Source organism: Adiantum capillus-veneris, chromosome 28, assembly GCF_014529385.1.
Source record: "Adiantum capillus-veneris isolate H3 chromosome 28, ASM1452938v2, whole genome shotgun sequence".
NCBI lineage: Eukaryota > Viridiplantae > Streptophyta > Polypodiopsida > Polypodiales > Pteridaceae > Adiantum > Adiantum capillus-veneris.
The window spans coordinates 1,848,098-1,869,632 of NC_140958.1; positions in this window are offsets into that span (position 1 = coordinate 1,848,098).

Consider the following 21,535-nt stretch of genomic DNA (forward strand, 5'->3'; position numbering starts at 1 on the left):
GTAGGCAAGTCAAAATTTCTCTCCACTCTCCCACTCCACCTTAGCACATTTTTTGCTAGCATGGCCATCGTCTAGCTTCTACAATCCCTCATGCCATCATCTAGCTTCTACAATACGACACATTGCATGCTATGTTGAATGCCAAGTTCTCGAGGCATCCATCTGGAAATATGTAAGATAACACGTGCGAACAAAATAAGGGATTTATAATTAGGTACATTTACAGAAAAATGCACGTACATAAAGGGTTTTTTAATTGAGAAAGTGAAAATTTTCATATACAAGGGCTAGTTTTTTTACAAAAATGCATACATAAGGGATGCATACAATACTTGAAAATATATAGGTAAGGGATGATTTAAATACCTCTTGTTTGCACGTGCTATATGCAATTTTTACATAGTGGACTCCCTGAGGCCAAGTTGGAGAGACAGAGTTGTAGAGTGTCCATTCACTACCTCTTAGCACCTTAGCTCTCTTCTCTCTCTCTCTCTCTCTCTCTCTCTCTCTCTCTCTCTCTTTCTCTACTACACGTTCAAAAGTGTTGGCCCCTTCTTGGCTATGACAATGCATCTCCGTAATGAGCTCTTCACTGTAGTGGATAATCTTAGCCACTCCCCCTTAATGATCCTTCTTTTGATGCCTTGTGGAGAGAGAGAGAGAGAGAGAGAGAGAGAGAGAGAGAGAGAGAGAGAGAGAGAGAGAGAGAGAGAGAGAGAGAGAGAGAGGAAAATAAGCTCCATGCTGCAGGTTTGTAATAGTGGGATATTTTTTTGGCTGAAAAAGGCATTTCTATCTTGGAATTACCTTGACATTGTCAACATTGGAGCAAAAATTCAATCCTCGAGGACCAATTCTCCCAAAAAACTTAGTAAACCACTCTCCAAGTCAACATATCTTGCCCTCCTCCTTCAGAAGATGATGTCTTGCAATTTGTAAAATTTATCCGCCAAACCATCTTGTGTAAGTTGTTATTTCATTCTTTTGATTATTCTTGTGCTAGTTTGTAATGTTGGTGTTATTAAGCAACTTATGTTTCACATTCTAGGGAGTAGTGGTTCATCAAGTTTCTTATCCTTAGAGTGAGGTCAGATCACATGCGTTACAAAATCCATTGGATGATGCTAAAATAGAGGATGTTTGGCCTTTGAAGAATTGAATTACTGACTCAAGGCCCGGTAAAATTGATGGAGCTGCTAGAATTGATGAAGTTCATAGATTGTAATTTTGAACTGTAAGATAAAGGTCACTATGAGAGTGTCCATGGTAACGTCTCAAAGCTAGATCTAGCTTCAGTATAAAAGGATCATTATGAGTCAAGGGTATTGAACTCTCTCTACTCTCCTCGTAGCCTCTTACCATTAAGTAGGAAGCCCCCCCATCCAAGTTCAGACTTGACCCCTAGCCTCTATGCCCTTATCTTGAGATTACTTCCCCCTTGGAGAAGCATTTTCATCCTCAAAAGAAAAAGTGGGAAATTTTTTCATAATAAAACTAATAATTTTCCAAGTGGCACCTTCCCTAGGTCTGTCTTTTCGCCTGACTAGTAACTAATGCTTATTGACATACATGATGATGTGTACATAGGTCATGGTTGTTGATTAACTCAGTTTCATGTGCTTGAGTTGGAGGTTCAATGAAATCAACCACAATCTGCTGATAAAAACATTGCCATCCTTATGCAAGTATTCATGTAAATGACTTATATGGAATGCTGGATGCATGCAAGAGTACGTAGGTTTTGTAGGCCATATCACAATACCTCAAAGATAATTTAGGTATTGACCCAGTCTTTTGACTTTTGGAATGCTCTCGTACACACAAAAATGCCTCTTTCCCTTCAGTGAAGGCAACTTTCCGGTGTTTCTCATCAACATACTTTTATACTAATCCTATGCTTGCCAAATATTTTGATGAGCTAGTCTTAGAATTTCCATATGGTCTTGGAGAAGATCCTTGACCTGTTGAAGCTTTTCAGCCACCAACTCCACCATAATTGGTGACCTAGGTTGAAAACCATACATAAGCATGAAAGGACTAAAACCCTTCATCATGCTTAAATCTATTGTAGGAAAATCCAAGAATAGGAAGATAATCTTTCTAGTATGATTACTTCTTGCTAACATATGCTCGTAGAATATCCTCTAGCACATAACTTAGGTAACTCTAGAGTCTTAACTATGGATTTGGTTGGAATAAGCTTGCAAAGTTTAGTCAACCGGTCTACAAACACCCATACCAATTCATGACCTCGTATAGTACTTGGTAAATGTTACCATATACATGTGGCAGTGATGTGTGTGAACACACTAGGACCCTCGGGGCATTTTTTCCCTCTTTAGGAGGTTTTTTCCCCCGTGCATTGTATATACACCCATCACTCTAGGGCTATCTATCTTTCCATTGCACATTAAGTAACACACGCTCTATTGTCTGCCTTGAGCTTCCTTCATCTTCTCAAGTTGTGTGCGTTTCTCTGCAACCCTAATTCAACCAATTGGTATTAGAGCAGGTTGCGTCCTCTCGGGCTCAGTCGCCAGCAGCTCTAGCACACGCCTGCTCACTTTCTTCGATTTCTGTGAGCTTTGGCAAGCGTTCGTAGGTCGACAAATATTTCAAGATAGCTCGTAAACCTTAGTCTGCTCAGATTTCTGATTCGGGCTCATTTTGGCCTCCGTTTCCACCACAAGCAACGTTGCACAAGCGATTTTGTCATTTTGTGCAGAGTTTTTGTCACTACCGTTTTCTGCATAACAGGTGCCTTACAGTCTTCTACGGTTTGTGCTATATAGCACGTGTTGATCCCACTTCGTTTCTCCTCTTTTTGGGCAATTTTCACATCAGGTGCAACATACCATGGTTGGCAACAACAACATAGATGTGTTCAAGATGTTTGCTACTGAGGACAGATTGGATGGGGACAATTACCCTATGTGGTCTTACATGATGCAACATGTTCTTGTGTCGAAGGGCATCTAGAATATGTGCAGGGCATTGATGTACGTCCTGGTTTTGAGGATGCAGGTGATGTTAAGGATGTTGAAGGTCTTGCTACAAGGATTGCTGCTATTAGAGTTGTTTTGCCTACGACGGAACAATCTTGTTGGGATGTAAAGGATACGTAGGATCATGCATTGATTGCATGGTCTGTGAAGCGCACCATTGTTCCTCACATCCGTTCAACAAAATCTAGAAAATAGGCTTGGGATATTTTGGCTGGTCTTTATGCAAGCCGCAATGAGGCTAAAATTGCTTTGCTGCATAAAGAGCTGGAATCGAAGATTATGCATGAGGAAGATGATATGGACACTTTCCTTGCTAGTGTCAAGGATATCAATGAGCAACTTATTTCTATAGGTGAAGTCATTTCAGACAGTTCCCTTGTGCAGATTGTTCTTGATGCCTTACTAGATTCATACCAGACTTTTGCTAGTACTTGGAGATTGATGACCCAAGGAAATCCTGAAGTCGTCAAGTTTGATGCATTATGCACATTGCTATTTCATGAGTCACTTTCCAGAAAAAACAAGAGTAGGTAGCGTGCAGTTGAACAGGCTTTTATTGCTTCTCAAAAAAAGGGTGGTAACAGCAATGCAACCACTTCTTATGGTTCTGCTGCGAGTGGAAAAACTTCTGTTCCTAATGCTTCTGCTGGCAGCAATTCGTCTAGAAATTCTAGTGATAAGGGCAAAAAGAAGATGCATTGCCATATTGTAAAGCTAATGATCACTTGATCAAGCAGTGTCCTAAGTTGAAGGCCAAAGAGGCTAAGAACAAAGAGGGTGGTTCCACTGCAAATGATGGTTCCACTACAAATGCAGCCATTATTGAGTCTTTTGTGAAAGGAGACTGTGATGCTGATGTTGATGCAGAATGGGCTTTTAGTGCAGAGTGCACTTAAAATCCTACTGTCCATGGTGCATGCTTGTCAATTGCTGTAAATTCACATGTGTGGTATTTTGACAGTGGTGCTATAAAGCACATTACCTCAGATCATGAATTGTTCACCTCTCTCGAGTCTGTCCCTCATGGGAATTCAATCACTTGTGCCAACAATGCCTCTTATCCAGCTCAGGGAGTTGAAAAGATTGTGCTTATTGCTGCAAATGGCAGCTTTTTGACACTTGTTGATGCACTTTATGTACCTGGGAATCAAGAAGAATCTTTTGTCTGTATGTGCACTTGCTACACTTTGACTTGTAGTCAAATTTATGGATGGCAAATGTACAGTTCATGATCTCAGTTTTGGTGATGAAATTGTTGCATCTGGGCTTTTGTGTCGTGGGATTTATAAGCTCACTTTGTATGACAAGTGTGAATAAAATTTTGCAAATGCAGTTGCAGATTCAAGGGCTATTTCAGATGCAAAACTTTGGCATGCACGTTTTGGTCATTTGAATTTTGCCAGTTTGCTGCGTTGCAAAAATTTGATATGGTTGCTTCTTTGCCACCTCTTGAAGCACCTGTCAAACATGTTTGTGAAGGCTGTATTTTGGGTAAAATGCACCATTCTAAGTTTCCAAGGGATGGTTCAGTTAGGGCCACATGCAAGTTGCAGCTTGTGCATAGTGATGTTTGTGGGCGCATGCAAACTCCGTCCTTGGGAAATTACCTGTACTTCATGACTTTCATTGATGATTACTCCAGACATGCATGGGTATTTCCGCTTAAAGCGAAGTCCGAAGTTTTTATGTGCTTGAAACAATTTCTGGCTATGGCTGAAAATGTATCGAAATGTACTATGGGCACCCTCCGTTCCGATCGAGGGGGGGAGTATATGTCTCCTGAATTTAATGCATTTTTGGCTAGTCGTGGGATAAAAAACCAATGTACAGTGCCTTATACACCTCAACAAAATGGTGTTGCTGAGAGGAAAAATAGGTCACTTACGGAAATGGCGCGATGGATGGTCAAAAGTCAAGCTTTGTCGCATTCTTTTTGGCTTGAGGCCATCATGTGTGCCACTTATGTACTAAACAAGTGTCCTACAAAATATTTGAAATCTATTACTCCATATGAAGCATGGCATGATAGAAAGACTTCTATTGAGCACATGCGTGTTTTTGGATGTTTGGCATATGCTTTGGTGCCACAAACACAACGCATAAATGCCAAATGTATTTTTGTTGGTTATAGTGCTGAAAGCAAAGGTTATAGGTTGTATCATCCGCAAAAAAAGCGTATTCTGGTTTCACGGGATGGTACTGTTTGTGGAAGATTCTGTTCAACCCTTGCTTCATGTACTAGAGACAATAATGTAAGCTCACAGGACATTTATGACACTTTGTTGCCTCTTTTTAGTGATGGAAGTTTGAATATAAATTCCAATGAGGCACATGTACAGCCTATGGGGGTTTTCAAAAATGTTATAGATCAGCCTATTACGGATGTAGATGTACATGATGTACTTGATGAAGAAAGGGCTGAAAATGAGCAAGCTAGAGGTATGCCAAAATGGCTGGTGCATACATTGTGTGATAGTAAATTGGATGCACCTTTGTCTAGTCGTACTCGTTCAGGCTCTCACCATGCATCTTTTGCATCAGATTGTTATGCTTTGGCTGTGTCTAGCTTACATGATGTCGAGGAACCTTTGTCTTCTGATGAAGCACATAATTTAGAAAATTGGATGGCTGCCATGCAATCAGAATATAATGCACTTATAAAAAATGACACATGGACTTTATGTGATTTTCCTCTTGGCAAAAAGGCCATTGGTACGAAGTGGGTTTACAAGTTGAAACGCAAGCCGGATGGTGAGATCGATCGCCATAAGGCTCGACTTGTTGCAAAGGGTTATGCACAAAAAAAAGGCATAGATTATGAAGAGATTTTTGCTCCCACTTGTTGTATGACTACTGTGAATTTTCTATGTGCATTGGCAGCTCATTTTGGTTGGGATGTACATCAATAATACATTGTTACTACTTTCTTGAATGGTGACATATTTGAGGAAGTTTATGTAACGCAGCCTTGCGGTTTTGTCAAGAAAGGGCAAGAGGACAAAGTGTGCAGATGTAAGAAGGCTTTGTATGGGTTGAAGCAATCTCCTCGTGCTTGGTATGAGAAAGCTGACACTCATTTGGTTAAACGAGGCTTTCGTAACAGTCCAACAGAAATCACATTGTATGTAAAGCGTGAGGGTGATGTACTTCTCATTGTGGTTCTTTATGTAGATGATTTGCTGATCACTGGACCAAATGAGAGACATATTGCTGAATTTAAGGCTGATTTGAATGCTACTTTCAAGATGAAAGATTTGGGGTTGTTGCATCATTACTTGGGTATACAGTTTAAGCAATGTGATGGTGGTATTGCCTTGTGTCAGAAAAGTTACATAGAGACATTACTATTTAAGTTTGGACTTGAGGATTGCAAACCTATTGCCACTCCCATGGAAATAGGTTTGAAGTTGAGTCTACATGATGATGGTGAGCCTACTAATGTCACTCTTTACCAAACTGCTGTTGGCTGCCTCATTTATGTATGCAACACGAGGCCGGATATTCAGTTTGCAATCTCAGAGGTCAACAAATTTATTCATAGCCCAGGGTCTAAGTATTGGTAGGCTGTCAAGAGGATTTTCCACTACCTTAGTGGCACTTTACATCTTGGCTTGTTTTATCCCAAGGGGGGATCATTGCCGCTAGACTTACATGCTTTTTCGGACTCAGATTGGGCTGGTTGTTTTGACACACGAGTGTCCACAAGTGGTTTTTGTTTCATGCTTGGAAGTTCATGTATGTCATGGTTGAGCCTGAGTACAGGGAGTCTTCATAGCTACGGTTGCGTGTGTATGGCTTAGACTCCTTATGGCTGATTTGGGTGTTGGACAAGACACTGCCAACACTATCTACACTGACAGTCAGAGCGCATTGGCAATTGCAAGGAACCCAGGTTTTCATGCTCACACAAAGCACATTGAGGTGCAAGTTTGTATGCCAATTGAATATTCCAAAAGTTGGAAACTGCGATGCCAAATGCTGAAAGGGAAGCCTTGCTTCACATAAGTACTCATGGAGTTCTGGTGCTCGTAGCTAACAGATACTCTTGCCAATTTACAATGTCATAGCAAAAGAAAGTCAACCTTGTTGAGCATTCACAGATAATCGACCATGTCCAATTGTACCACGTGTTGAAAAGAGAAAAAATACTTGCAAAGTATGTACCTCATACCTACTTGGCGTGATTACTTTTGTCCTTGATTTCTCTTGATCGACGAATGTGTAAATATAGTTTTCCTAGGAGACATTCCCTTATAACAAAATTGAAAATCGAGAATACAACATAGAGAAAACCATGGTGGCCTCTCAAGTTGTAACAACTGGTCCGAGGACTTTCTCAATTGCATCTCATAGCCATTGCGCGTATTATGTGATCGATTTTAAAAAACTCCATACTGCACCTTGCCTTTGGAGTAGTTGTCTCTTGTGGTAGTATCAAGTCTAGTAATAGGCCATTTCGATCTCCTTGAGATGCGAGAATATTACCAATTTTCCATGCCTTTATTGCTAGGCAACTTTGCTTGTCTGCATCAGACATGATTAATCAACTGAGAAAAAAATGAAAGAAGTCACCTTGCTCACGTGCTTTGGTCATGTTAATCTTCCCTATCTTATAGCCCATATGGCATGATTAGTGGGAAATTTTCCATTGAGTAATGATATATGGAGCCTTGCTCCCATGAGCATGTTGATCCATGTTAAAAAAATGCCCTAAAGATGACTTGCTTACCGTGTAACGGTCCAGGGTTTCTTGTAGCTAGAAGCCCTAGAGTGGAGATTAATCTAAAATGGTAATCATTTTGTTAAGGATCGTTATTTGATCTCAATGTTTACCATAGTTGATTGTTGTTGACCTCCAAAATCTACTCTACATGACACCTGTCTTTCCTTGCAAGATTTGGGCTTGCCTTGCCAAAGCCCTCAAAAAATGTGGGGCAACTCCCTTGTCACTACCACCTTTTTCGCACTTTCCTTGCCAAGGTGCTACACCTTGGTAAGCAAAGTGCAAGGTGCATCCATCCAAGGTGCTACACCTTGAATGGATGCACCTTACATGTCTTCGCCTATGTAATTTCCTGCATGCTTAGGTCATGTCACATGTGCCTACGGACCCCAAGGCAATGGTTATTGGTACCCTTACTTGGTGCGAGGGGCCCCTTAGGTAGCCCCTTGGGAACCCTTGGGTGCCACTCTTGGTAATAGTATGAAAAAAAGATTCAGTGATAGCAAGTCTGTGCAGATGATGTAGAGAGGGGAAAAATCACTTTCCCTTGGTGTCATGGGCCTTGAATGCAATCCTTGTAGAAATAAAAAATGATCGTCACCCCCAGGCGTCCAAGTTTGGAGCCACTCCCATAGGTTTTAATGTAGGACCACCATGAGGCATCCCTCATGCAAGGGACTGCTCCCGTGTCCTTCTCCATCCTCTATTGTTTGTGCAACGAAAGTTGCACGCGGCCTTGTTGCATTTGTCGACCTTGCCATGCAATCTCACATGATAGAGAGAGAGAGAGAGAGAGAGAGAGAGAGAGAGAGAGAGAGAGAGAGAGAGAGAGAGAGAGAGAGAGAGAGAGAGAGAGAGAGAGAGAGAGAGAGAGAGAGAGAGAGAGAGAGAGAGAGAGAGAGAGAGCATGGATGCTCCATGCATCACCATGCGGAAGCTTCAAAGCCTGATTTCCCCTTCCTCCATAGCCTCTCCTCCCCTGAGCTTTGATACCAATGTGAGATACCCGAGAGCTTGTGTGAAGGATTCTTTACCATGCCACCCATAATATAGGCTCTTGCCCATCCATACGTAGAATCCTATGTGCACACCTAGAAATTGGCCCTTGGCCTGGGTCCATGAACCCCTTGGGTTTTCCCTTGTCATTACAAAAAGTTGAAAATTTCAAGAAAATCCATAACTCTTCGTGATTTTTGGGAGAACGCCATCTCTGAATGGAATCCACTATGGATTGATCCATATGTAGCCTATCAACTAAAATAACATGTCCTAAGTAGTGAATTTTCTCCTTGAGAAAATGACACTTGGATTCTTTGGCACTATACACTAGAATTTCATCAAGAAAAATGATAACAAACTTGCCCAAAAAATAACTCATCCACTCTCGACAGTCGATACTTGTTCTTAATAATAATCGTATTCAGCCTTTGATAGTCTACACAGAGATGGGAGAAGCACATGGTGAAGGAACTCGGTTGTATAAAACCTCTACTGAGGTAGTCAACAAGCGGACGTTCCACTTGAGCATCCTCATAATTACTCATTCTTAGGGTGGTTTGCTTACAAGCTTACTACGTGCAACCATGTCTATGCAATGTTGCACATCCCATGTTCGTAGTAACCTTGGTAGCAATTCGTTTGCAAATAAATCTTTGTACTCCATTAGTAAATATTTTAACTTATTAGCAACATTTTCTTGTTTAGGAGAGAGAGAAGTGATATAGCTAGAGGAAAATAGAGAGAAGCATGCCACATTGAACAACTGTCATTCAAAACATTATCAACATTTGAAAAAAAATAACACATGGAGTAACACAAAAGAGTTCTTCTATTTCATCTTGAGAAGAGAGATTCATAAGCTTAGCTGTACAAATGAGTGGTGAGGAACAAACATCCTTCTCTCCCAATAGTAGGACATGCATACCATTGAATTCAAACATCAAACTATTGTGCTAATAGCTACTTTCAAGTATCATCCAAAAAATGACTACTTGGGGTGCTAAGTAGTGGTCGGGATTCCGTGCTTCATGCCTCTTTATGTGTTGCTCCCATCCTTGTTGATACTTGAGCCGAGTTTCCTTGTCTTCCATAGACATAAATTGCATGGTAATCATGTTCTTATGCTCAATGGATGAATAGCTCACAAAGTGATCTCTAAGATCTGCCATGACCAAGCCAAATATCTTGCTTTTGTAAGTGAAGAAACACGTGTAAAATGCTTCTTTAAATTTCTACATGTAGTATGAGGGTAAGAACATAACCCTGGCATAGAATCCATGGAGCACCTCTTTTGATGGTTGTACGGACATATCGTAGCATAGACCCTGGTTGCCTTCAAGGAATGACATCTAGGTAGCATCCGTTTGCTCAACTCTATAGAAGGTTTGTAAGCAAGTAAGTAGCATCTTTGCAATCTTGACCAACATAATGTAGGCCAAGTCCGGTATCCCACGAAAAATATTGATTTTTGATGACAGATTATTCACCATATAGTATTCAATGGGTTTTCCATTTGGTGCTGGTGGGAATCGTGGATAATTGATCCATCTAGTATGCTTCTACTTTATGATGGAGTGCTGCTGCCAACTGCGGACCCATGAAATTGGGCACTGCACTGGATCTTGCTTGATGGCTGGTGGTGCATTTGTGTACAAAATGAGATACCTTGGGTGACAATTTAGCCGAATTTCTCACCACTTGGGATGTACCATTGTAGGGTTGGTGGAAAGATTGTTGAGTAATCTTTCTTTAATTTGCAGCACTTCAAATTTGATAAGCGTGTATGGGAGAGCTTGTTGATACCATTCCTCGTTGACATTTGCTGGCAAGGAGTTTCACATTGATAGAATGAAGAATCCTCTCCTCCCACTGCATGGCCTCTTTCCAAATTTGCTCTATTTTGTCTTCTACTTGATTTTTAAGCAAGTCTTCTCCTCTATAGTCAAGCTTGTTTTTGGTGCAAAGGGTCTTTCTTCCTCTTGAGTGATCACGAGCTTAGGGATATTTTCTTCTGTAGTAGTGAATGCTTTGTTAAAAATTCATGAATTGAAAAGCATCTATATCTCCCATGGCTATTTCAAGTTGATCTTCTCATGATGGCTTGAGATCTAGAAGCCTCTTGAGCTTTGCTAAGCTCCTCTTTTAGCTGTGTACTCTCCTTTTGGTAGCCTTCTTATTTCTACATGAATCTGATTGAGAGTTCTTGATGTTTCATTTTCTCTACCTTGACCTCCATTTAAGCTCTTTAGTCCTCATTGCTCAAGAGCTTTGTAAGCCTCATTCGTGCTTTGTAGTGTAGCCATGGTGGGGTTGATTCTCAGCTGATTGAGGAACTGATTTTGCTCTTGACAATGAGACTCTAATTGTGCCAGCTCAAGGTTTTCAATATCAATGTGGACTTCATGCATTGAGAAAATGAGGTAGAGTTATATAGAGAAATGGTTACTTCCTTAAGATGTTGCTCTTGCTACTCGTTTATTGCTCGTAAGATTGCCAACTCCGCTTTAGATTTTGTTGTGACCTCTTCTTATTTTTTGTTTGTAGTATCCATGACTTCAACTCATGCCTTGCTGAAAGATTTTTCTACTTTAAGACGTGTTGTTGTAAGCCTTAGATGTTGTTTGAAGTGATGAAGCTGTTGATGTTGGGCATAGACTTTGTCTTTCATTTTATCCATAGCTTCATGTACATATCTAGCATAATTGTCTATGTCCTCCAGGTCCTTGAGTTTCTTGGAAGTGCCGGCTTCATGTTGATGTGGTGGTTCATTTGTTTCTTCTATTGGTGGATCCTTTTCAGACATCTCTAGAAATTTTGTTTTAGTTTTAGGGAATTCCTCATGCTGAGTGCTGTGATCTTATTGTTGAGACTGTTCTCTAGGAATAGGAGTGGTGTGCACTTCCTCCTACTTCTCTTTAGGCATTGCATCCAACTTTGTTTTTACTGCTTCAGGTGGTGCTTCCAACTTTTCTCCAGGCATTTCTTGTTGAGTCATTTCAGCAGTATGTGCCTTGACTTTCTCTCTTTGAGCGTCTTCATGTTTGTAGATTGAATCCAACCCTGCCAAAGGGTCATCATCCTAGTAGTACATGGGATTTTTTTGAGCGGATTATGATCTGCTTTGGTTTGGGTTGCCACTTTTCTTCAAAATCCTCTTTTAGCTCTCTTTTGAGGTAGAATGCAGCTGCTTCTCTTTATACCTTGCTGCTCTTTGGGTTGGCTCTTTGACTTGAACGACATGGCGTGCCTGTTTCTTGGGCAGTGCCTCTTACACTTTAGGCTTTCCTTTTTCTCTTGTTTGTATCTCTAGAGGTGTCTCCTCCTCCTCACCTTCATCCTTGCCGCTTTCAGATGTCATCAATGCAATGATCGTTTTTGTTTTTGCCTCCACTTTAGAGACTTTGACATGTCTTCTTCTTAACCTTGTGGCAATCGGTGGTGCTCTAGTCTGTACCTCTTCTTCTTATCCATCCAATTTTTCTACTAGTCATAAGTTCTGCTTAGGGGGTGGAAGTAGGTGATCTTCTTGGCCAATAGCATGATATTCTATCCTAGTGAGTACTTATAGAGCCCCAAAGAAGGATACGTGTTCTGGTTTCCTTACATGCGTTAGGGTAGTGTGGATATATTGGCCATGGTTGACCTTTGTAGCCCTTTATTTCTTTGATGCTTGGGTGAAGGTAGTGAGGGCGAGCTTTTTGAAATGGGGCCTCTAAACCCAAACCAATGGGCCTACCCTCACAAAATGTTCATAAAGAGGTACGCACACTACTTGGGGCACCACCTTCTTTTGGGAGTGGAGAAGGAAACCAATCAAAATAACACTTGCACTCACCCACTCAAGCAACAGACTTTGAAAACCCCCTTACTCTATATACACTTTGGACACTTGAACGCCATCAACGATTATGCAACCCAATGTCGTGCATCAAAATGAAATATGCAATTTGTGGAATAGCATTCACCTTCTCCCCATAAGAATACCCGTAATACATCCAAACTCTTCCTCTCTCAAGCACTCATCAAAAAATCATGCGCACAAGACTTGCCTCTCAAACACACAAGAGAATCACTTACATCAAACTAACACACTTTGCATAGAGAGCTCATCTCCATCTATGCAATGCCGTGACACAAATAAAATCACCATGAGAGGTAGCCACATGCATATGTAATGAAGCAAAAGAGAGTTGGAGTGAGAAATTTCTTTAGACCAATTGAATAAGTGTGGAGAAACAAACCAATGGTAAATTGAGAGTAGAACACTTACTTGATTTCTCGCACACCTTTTAAGGGGAGGACAGACGTTGGCTAACCATCACGAATTGCGACACTTGAAAGTTTTGAAGATGATTTCATGATCATGAACATAACCATGAGAGAGATCATGATGTATTTACAAGTTATTGAGGTGCTACAAATGATTTATTGGGTTGATGGAGTAAGAGATTGTAGAATGGAAAGAGTGGGGAATAGAGTTGCACTTCCTCCAAAGAGGAGGGTTAGGAGGGAGGATGTGAAAGAGGGAGAGTTGGGGTTTTCTCTACTATTGATCAAGAAACAACATGAAGTTGAAAATATAGGTGTGTGTCCTTGAGTCTCTCCAAGGGGGGACTATTTATAATTGTGTAGGAGTGGGATTATGCTACACTTAATTAGAGTAAGTGATTAGACCTAATTAAGTGTCCTTTGACCACTCATTGAATATTGGACATAAAAGGGACTATTTATTCACCAAAAATATCATTTTAGACCGTGAAGGCTCCATAGGGGTGTATAATGTAGGTGGACCCCACCATGAGGCCCTACGGGTGGCTCCTGCGGGGTATCTCAACTTGTCTGTCTTGGCATTTAGAAAGCATCTTTAGGTTGGTCCCATCACATGAAAGTGACCTTGAACACTCATTGCTCTTCTAGAAGATGAGTAGGGGAAAAATAAGATCTCACCCTCTTGATTTACTTGATTTACAGTTCCCTTTTGCTGCGAATCTGACAGATTTACACTATTTTGACCATAACTTTTTACCTGTAGCTCGGAATGACATGCTTCAAAAGGAAAAATTGACCTTCTCATCATGTTTGATATGAATTTGGACTATTCTTCATGCCCATGCATCAAGGAATTCGGTTTGGAAGGTCCACACTAGGCTAGGGAACCTTTTGCTTCCAAGTCTTCTTGTATGGGTCCTTTGCTTGTATGCATCCAAGGGGAATCATGCTTTTTCAAAAGGCTATGATGCTTAACCAAATAGAGGAGGGCCCAATATTATTTGCTTGTGAAAAGAATATACAATTGGAGTCTTTTTGAAAGGAGAGAAACTATATGTATATTCTTAAGAGATATTGGGCCACCTATGTAGGGGGCATAGAAGACTTGTAGAGAGGGACCATAATCTTTGGTAAAGACAAGTGGAGAGTTGATTTCCATGGGAATTTATCTATATGGGGTGGAAGATGGATAGATTATTTTTCTACTACTAATTCACAAGAGGTAAGAAAGTTTGGGGGTATATAGTTGGTTATTGTATGCTTATTCTATTTACAAAGCAAAAAAGAAAAGGGTGGTAATATAAATATATGACTAAGGTGACATTTTTGGGAAGAGTATAATGTATGTGTCGCCACAAAGGTTAAACGAAGAGGGGGAATTTACTCTAGATAACTTAATAGCATAGAAAAATATATACACATATGAGGAAGAGGACGTTGAGTAGGCTGACAAATGTTGCAAAAAGATGGTTACCATTTTATGCCACTCATATTAGCCCTCCCCCAAGCCTAGAGATATTCATATCTTTAGGAGGACGGTGTTGCTTCTTTTTCTTCTTTTTTTTTCTCTTTTTTTTGTCATTTTTCCTTTTCCACTTTTTTTTTTTTTCAATAGGAGGAATGTCATGCACTCTTTTACTCCATTAGACCTGCTTTTCATTACCTCAATCCCATAAATCGGAGATGGGAGGGTTGCCTTGGGTATGTTCAGATTCCAAGGCTGGTTCTTCTTTGCTCATCAAAGCGTTAAAAATAGGTGGAGCATTTGCCAAGCCGAAGAGAGCCATGTCAATTTGGAGCTTAGACTATGTAGGCAGATGACTGCCTATCAACGGATTGATACGTTGAAAGTAGGGCTTTAATCTCCATCCATTGACTCTGGTCTTGTGGAGTTTTCCTGATAAATCTGCTAATCTGTAACTACCATTCCCAAACTTTGTTTTTATCATGAAGTTCCCTCCCATCTTTGCAAAAACTTTTTGTCAAGTCGAGTATCAAGTCGGTTATCATAGCGAAGAACCAACATACCTTCCTTCAATCCTTTCCCCTTGAGCTTCTTGTTGATTTTATCCCTTTGGCTTGTCGCTTTGGTGATGTAGTGATCAATGGACTCTTCTCTATCTAGCTCAAGTCGTTGGAGATCTAAGATCCTTTCATGTAGAACCTCTTTTGGTTTTTTTGCCACTCTTGCAAGAATGCGCAAGCTTGAGAGCTCTACCTCAATGGGGAGAAGTGCCTCCTGTCCATAAACTAGATGAAAAGGGGTGAATTGGGTAGATACCTTGAAAGATGTCCTATACGCCCAAAGAGTAGCCGTCAAATGGCGATCCCAATCATTAGGCATGTCCACAACCTGCTTAGAAATGATCTTACATATCATTCAATTCACTTTTTCCACCAATCCATTGCATTGAGGATAGTAGGGTGTGGAATGCAGGTGTTTCACTTTTAACCTCCTCAAGAGATCATTCAGAAGGTCAGCCCTAAAACCCGGGCCTCGATCTGATAAGATTTCTAGGGGTGTTCCAAACCTACTACAAATATGATCAAAAATAAACTTTGATACCTCTTCAGCTGTGATTCGGGTTGTGCTTGTTGCTTCCGCCCATCGTGTCATGTAGTCAACACCCATGATGATGAAAACCTTCCCTGTAGAAGTACGAGGTAGGGGACCTATTGCATCCACACCCCACTTCTCAAAAGGGCCATAAGATATTATGGGGACTCGAGGCTCATATGTTAGTCGTCTATCCCCAGCAATTTGGGATGGCTTACATGCTTTACACCAATATTGGACATCACGATGTATGCTCGGCCAAATAAACCCTGCTTGTAAAATCTTCCTACTTGTAATATCTTGACAAAAGTGACCACCATAGACATCATCATGACATGAAAGAAGAATTTTCTCTCTCTCTTGCACACTTGGTACTCTCCTCAAGACCAAATCTTTCCCTTTGTGATATAAATCATCCCCGATCAACTGGTAAGGTGTGGCCTTCTTAACTAGTCTATGTCTTTGCACCTTGTCTAAGTGTTTGGGACACTCACCTGCTTGTAGAAAGAAGATAATGTCTTTTAGCTCCTCTTGACCTTGATATTTGGGTTCATATAGTTTCACACCTCCTACCGCCATTTGAAGCTTTTCATTTGCGAGTAAGTCTGCTTCCTTGTTATGAGTTCTCACAATGTGTTGTACCTGTGTTGCTTTAAAACCCTTCATCAAAGCTCTTACACTACTAAGCCACTCAAACAATGTATGATTCTTGCACCTCCAAGTCCCTTGGATTTGCCTGACCACTAGCAAAGAATCACCTTTTATAATACGTCTTTGTATGCCTAATTCTTTGTATTCTTCTAACCCAAGGGTTAGAGCAGCATACTCAGCCTCACTGTTAGAGTGAACACTGGGTAGAGTGATACCTTTTCTAACCATTACCTCCTTTTGTGGGTTCAAAATGATGATTCCCCCTGCTGCTTTGTCTTGTTGGCGTTGATAAGCTCCGTCAAAGCATAAAGTATGGCCATTATCAATCTCCTTCACTTTGAACTGTTTTGAGCCTTCCTCTCTTTGTAGTCGTGATCCTTCCCTTTCTCTCACTTTGTAGGTGAGAATGTCTGCAAGTCCTGCTCTTGTGCTATCTTCTACAAGGAAAGTGTATTCAAATTCTTGGAGTTCAAGCACCCACTTTGCTATTCTAGATGAGAGGCTCATGTGTTGTACTACATATAGTAGATTGTGCTCTAAGGTGAGAAAAACAAATGGCACAGGGAGAAGATACGATCGAAACTTCCTTACCGCAAACAAGATTGCAAAGACCACTTTCTCCATTTCAGTGTATCCCTTCTCGGTCGGAGTCATCACCTTGCTTGCAAAATAGATCGGCCTCATGTATGATGTTTTTTTTAGGATCTTTTTGCATCAAAACAACACCAATTGCTTCGAAACCTACACTTGGAGTGACATAGTAGGTCTCCTTTGGATCTGGTGGCATTAGGATTGGGAGAGAGCTAAGAATGCCCTTCACTTCCTCAAAACATTTTGCATGTTCCCTCCCCCATTCAAATGTAGATTGGCTTGCCAACATATGCAAAGGGGCGATGGCTTCTGCTAGGAGATGGATGAAGCGAGACATGTACCTCACTTTGTGGTTGTAGGTCATCAGCTCCTTAGTTGTTGTTGGTGGAGATAATGACAAAAGGGCCTCTACTTTAGAGGGATCCACTTGAATTCCTTGTGAAGAAACCACATGGCCTAGCAAAACCACCTGAGATTCACCGATATGACACTTCTCTGGGTTGAGTTGTCCCCCAAATTGATGGAGCCTCTTAAGCCCCTCTTCAACCTTTTGGCAGTGAAGTGATCTACAACTATAAATACAGAAATCATCCATAAAGACTCTTATAGATTTTCCAAAGAATGGCTGAAATACAAATATTGTGAATCTCATGAAGGTGCTAGGAGCATTGGTGAGTCCAAAACGCATTACTTTGAATGCAAAATATCCCCAAGGTGTGATGAAGGTGGTTTTTGGTTGGTCCTCTTCTGCTATTCTAATTTGAAAATATCCTGAATACCCATTACACACAGTGTAGCATTCGTGACCTGCCACTTCATTCAAAATTTCATCTTGGAAAGGGAGAGGGAAGTGGTCCCTCTTTGTCGCAGCGTTGAGGGGTTTGTAATCCACACAGACCCTCCACTTACCATTCTTCTTGGGAGTGACTACAATAGGTGATACCCATTCGGAGTTGGATACTGGATAGATGAAGCCAGCCTTCAAGAGTAGATTCACTTCTTGTAGGAGAGCCTTTTGTTTCACAGATCCTAGTCGCCTTAACTTTTGAGCCACGGGTTTGGTCCCTGGTTTCAATTCAATTCGATGCTCTATTACATCTACACCTCTTATTTGTGAGTAGTCAGTGATAAAAAAATTGGGATACCTCCTTAACATATTGATGTAGGACCTCTTCTCCTCACAAGTAAGATCTTTTGCAAGAATCTTCTCAAATCCTTCTTCAAGGTGGTGGCATCTTTCATCCCCTCGTGTGTGATTGTCTGTTGGCTTTTCTTCTACAGGAACATCTTGAGTGTTGGCATTGAATACAATTCCCATTACCTCCAAAGAAGACTCCTCTGCACTGGTTGATGCACTGGTTGATGCTTCCTCATCACTTGAGTAAGGAATCTCCTCCTCGCTCTCTTCATCTGCCGTGGTTTCATAGTTGATATCTAGCTGCTTTCCTTCTCGCCAATCATACACCACCACTTGAACCTTCTTAAGAATCAAACGACCACTTCCCCATTTTTGATGTGCATTCACAGCAATGAGCCAAGGCCTCCCTAGGATGATGGGATAGCCCTCCCCCTTAGCTGGCATGACATACATATCCACTCGTGCATCTATGTTACATACAGAGACTTTTACATTTTCAATGATCCCCAAACACTTCACACTTGAGTTGTTGGCTAGCCTAGCTTGACAATTAGAGGACTTTGTAATTTCAAGCCCTAACCTGTTCATTGATTTTTCCGTGATCACACACATTTGAGCTCCACCATCAACATATACATTAGACACCTTTTTACCCCTTATGTAAGCATCCACAATGGGTTCCACATCTTTTTGTAGCTTTGAGGCCACAACCTTAATGGAAAGATTTGCTTTCTTTTTTGGAATTCTTGTACTTACCAACTTTGGCCATTGCCTTCTTACTTTGGCTGATAGGTGTAGAAGTTGAGGCCATGAAATGTTTGGCTTTTGGGTTTGTAAATCCTCCAGGATGTTGTAGGGCTCTAGATCCTCCAGGAAGTCTTTGATACCAATTTCCCTTCGCCTTGATCTTTTCTTCCTGCTACTTTCAGCTTCTTCCATCTTTGACTTCTTCTTCTTGTCCCTTCTGGCTGAATTTGTTCCTTCACTTCTCATGTCTTTATCCTTATCATGTGCTCTTGTGCGTTTCTCTGCAAGCATAACATCAAAGTTTAGAGTATGCTCATCTATTACCTCTTCTAGCTTGATGATGTTGACTCCTCTTTCTTCCTCCTCATGTGGGACGGGAGGTATATTTGCTGGTGGTGGTGGTCGACGAAGGATTTGTGGGCCTTGAGCTAGTTCTTGCTGCATAGTGAGAGGAGGCGGTCTGGGGGGATATATGTCTCCCGGAAGTCGCCTTGGATGTGGACAGTTGTACATGCCATGGCCCATTTCATTGCAATTCCAACATCGCAACTCTTGAGCTTGTCTTCGTTGATTGCGATTCCCTTCTCTTGGTTGTCGTTGTTGAGGTAGGCCTTGTACTAGATTCAGAGTAAGGTTCTCAAGCTGTTGAGTTAGCCTTTGTAAAACCTCTTTGTGAGAGTTATCTCCTATTTGTGAAGATTGTGCAAGAGGGGCCCTAATTGGTGCTTCCATGGTTTGTGAAGACTCCCTCTCACTCACTTCATTCAAACCCCTTGCTCTATGTGCTTGGAAGTGTAGTTTTCTAAAGTTGATGATGGCTACCTCACGTGCTTCTTCGAAGGTGGATGGGAATTTTGGCTCTACTTTAGCCTTTAAAAGTGGATACAAGCCAACCATGAATCTCTCTTTTTTTAGAAAGTTAGGTGCACCACCATGATTTTCTAATGTAGCCTCCCACCTAACCCATAGATTGACAAAGGTTGCTTCATAAGAGGGATAGTCTTCAAGTGATACCTGCTTATGTCCAATAAGACATTTCCATAGTCCTTCAGAAGTATCACCTTGCCTGAACTTGAGAGGAAGCTTGCTCGCAGTCTCTCCCAATTGGACTTGATTTGGGGTTGCAAGGTCTCATACCATGCTTTAGCTTCTACTTTTAGAACCAACGGGAAGGCTCGTAGCTTTGCTTCCTCTTTATCTCTCCCGGATATGAGATGTGCCATCTCCAAGTTGTCAAGAAACTCTTGCGCATATTCCCCACTTCTTGTATAGAACGTGGGAAAAGAACTTGACATTTTGTGTAGACTTTTTGAAATTTCTTTTTTTTAAAGAAACTTTTCTCTTACGGGCCGCACAAGATTGTTGACACTATAAATCTGATTACATTAAAATGAAGATGTACACATCCATTGTTAATTCGTACTTTATCATAGGTAGAATAAATGGATTAATTGAAGCATTGACTTCATTGAGGAGAGTGGATCCAAATATCCTCCTTATGATAGATTGAAACCTAAACTTAGTTGCAATGATTATATGAATGGATTGCCGAGCAATAGGCTTAAAAGGTTCATTGTTTTGATCGTGATTCATGTGCTACTCCTCGTTGTTGGTTTGAAGACCTCGTTCCTTCATATGGCCCTTGAGCACCCCTTCACCACTCCTTGTTCCTACCTTTAAAACAAAATGAAAACGTGAACATCAAAAGAAGTTTCATAATTGATGATTGCAAGTAAAATTGGATTGGGTGATGCCAGTATTTCTCTAAGTCTTTCTGCACCAAACATAAAAACAATGCGTTGCTGGAAAAATACTTTTCTATCTATGTGAACATTTACTCTAATGTGTTGTGCAAAATGAAATGGATAGATGGGAACTCCATTGTTCATCACTAAAATATTTGAAGGTAACTTGGAAATATGTTCCTCAGTGGGGGCACCACTTTATGAGGGCGAGCTTTTTGAAATGGGGCCTCTAAACCCAAACCAATGGGCCTACCCTCACAAAATGTTTGTAAAGAGGTATGCACACTACTTGGGGAACCACCTTCTTTTGGGAGTGGAGAAGGAAACCAATCAAAATAACACTTGCACTCACCCACTCAAGCAACAGACTTTGAAAACCCCCTTACTCTATATACACTTTGGACACTTGAACACCATCAACGATTATGCAACCCAATGCCATGCATCAAAATGAAATATGCAATTTTTGGAATAGCATTCACCTTCTCCCCATAAGAATACCCATAATACATCCAAACTCTTCCTCTCTCAAGCACTCATCAAAAAATCATGCGCACAAGACTTGCCTCTCAAACACACAAGAGAATCACTTACATCAAACTAACACACTTTGCATAGAGAGCTCATCTCCATCTATGCAATGCCGTGACACAAATAAAATCACCATGAGAGGTAGCCACATGCATATGTAATGAAGCAAAAGAGAGTTGGAGTGAGAAATTTCTTTAGACCAATTGAATAAGTGTGGAGAAACAAACCAATGGTAAATTGAGAGTAGAACACTTACTTGATTTCTCGCACACCTTTTAAGGGGAGGACAGACGTTGGCTAACCATCACGAATTGCGACACTTGAAAGTTTTGAAGATGATTTCATGATCATCAACATAACCATGAGAGAGATCATGATGTATTTACAAGTTATTGAGGTGCTACAAATGATTTATTGGGTTGATGGAGTAAGAGATTGTAGAATGGAAAGAGTGGGGAATAGAGTTGCACTTCCTCCAAAGAGGAGGGTTAGGAGGGAGGATGTGAAAGAGGGAGAGTTGGGGTTTTCTCTACTATTGATCAAGAAACAACATGAAGTTGAAAATATAGGTGTGTGTCC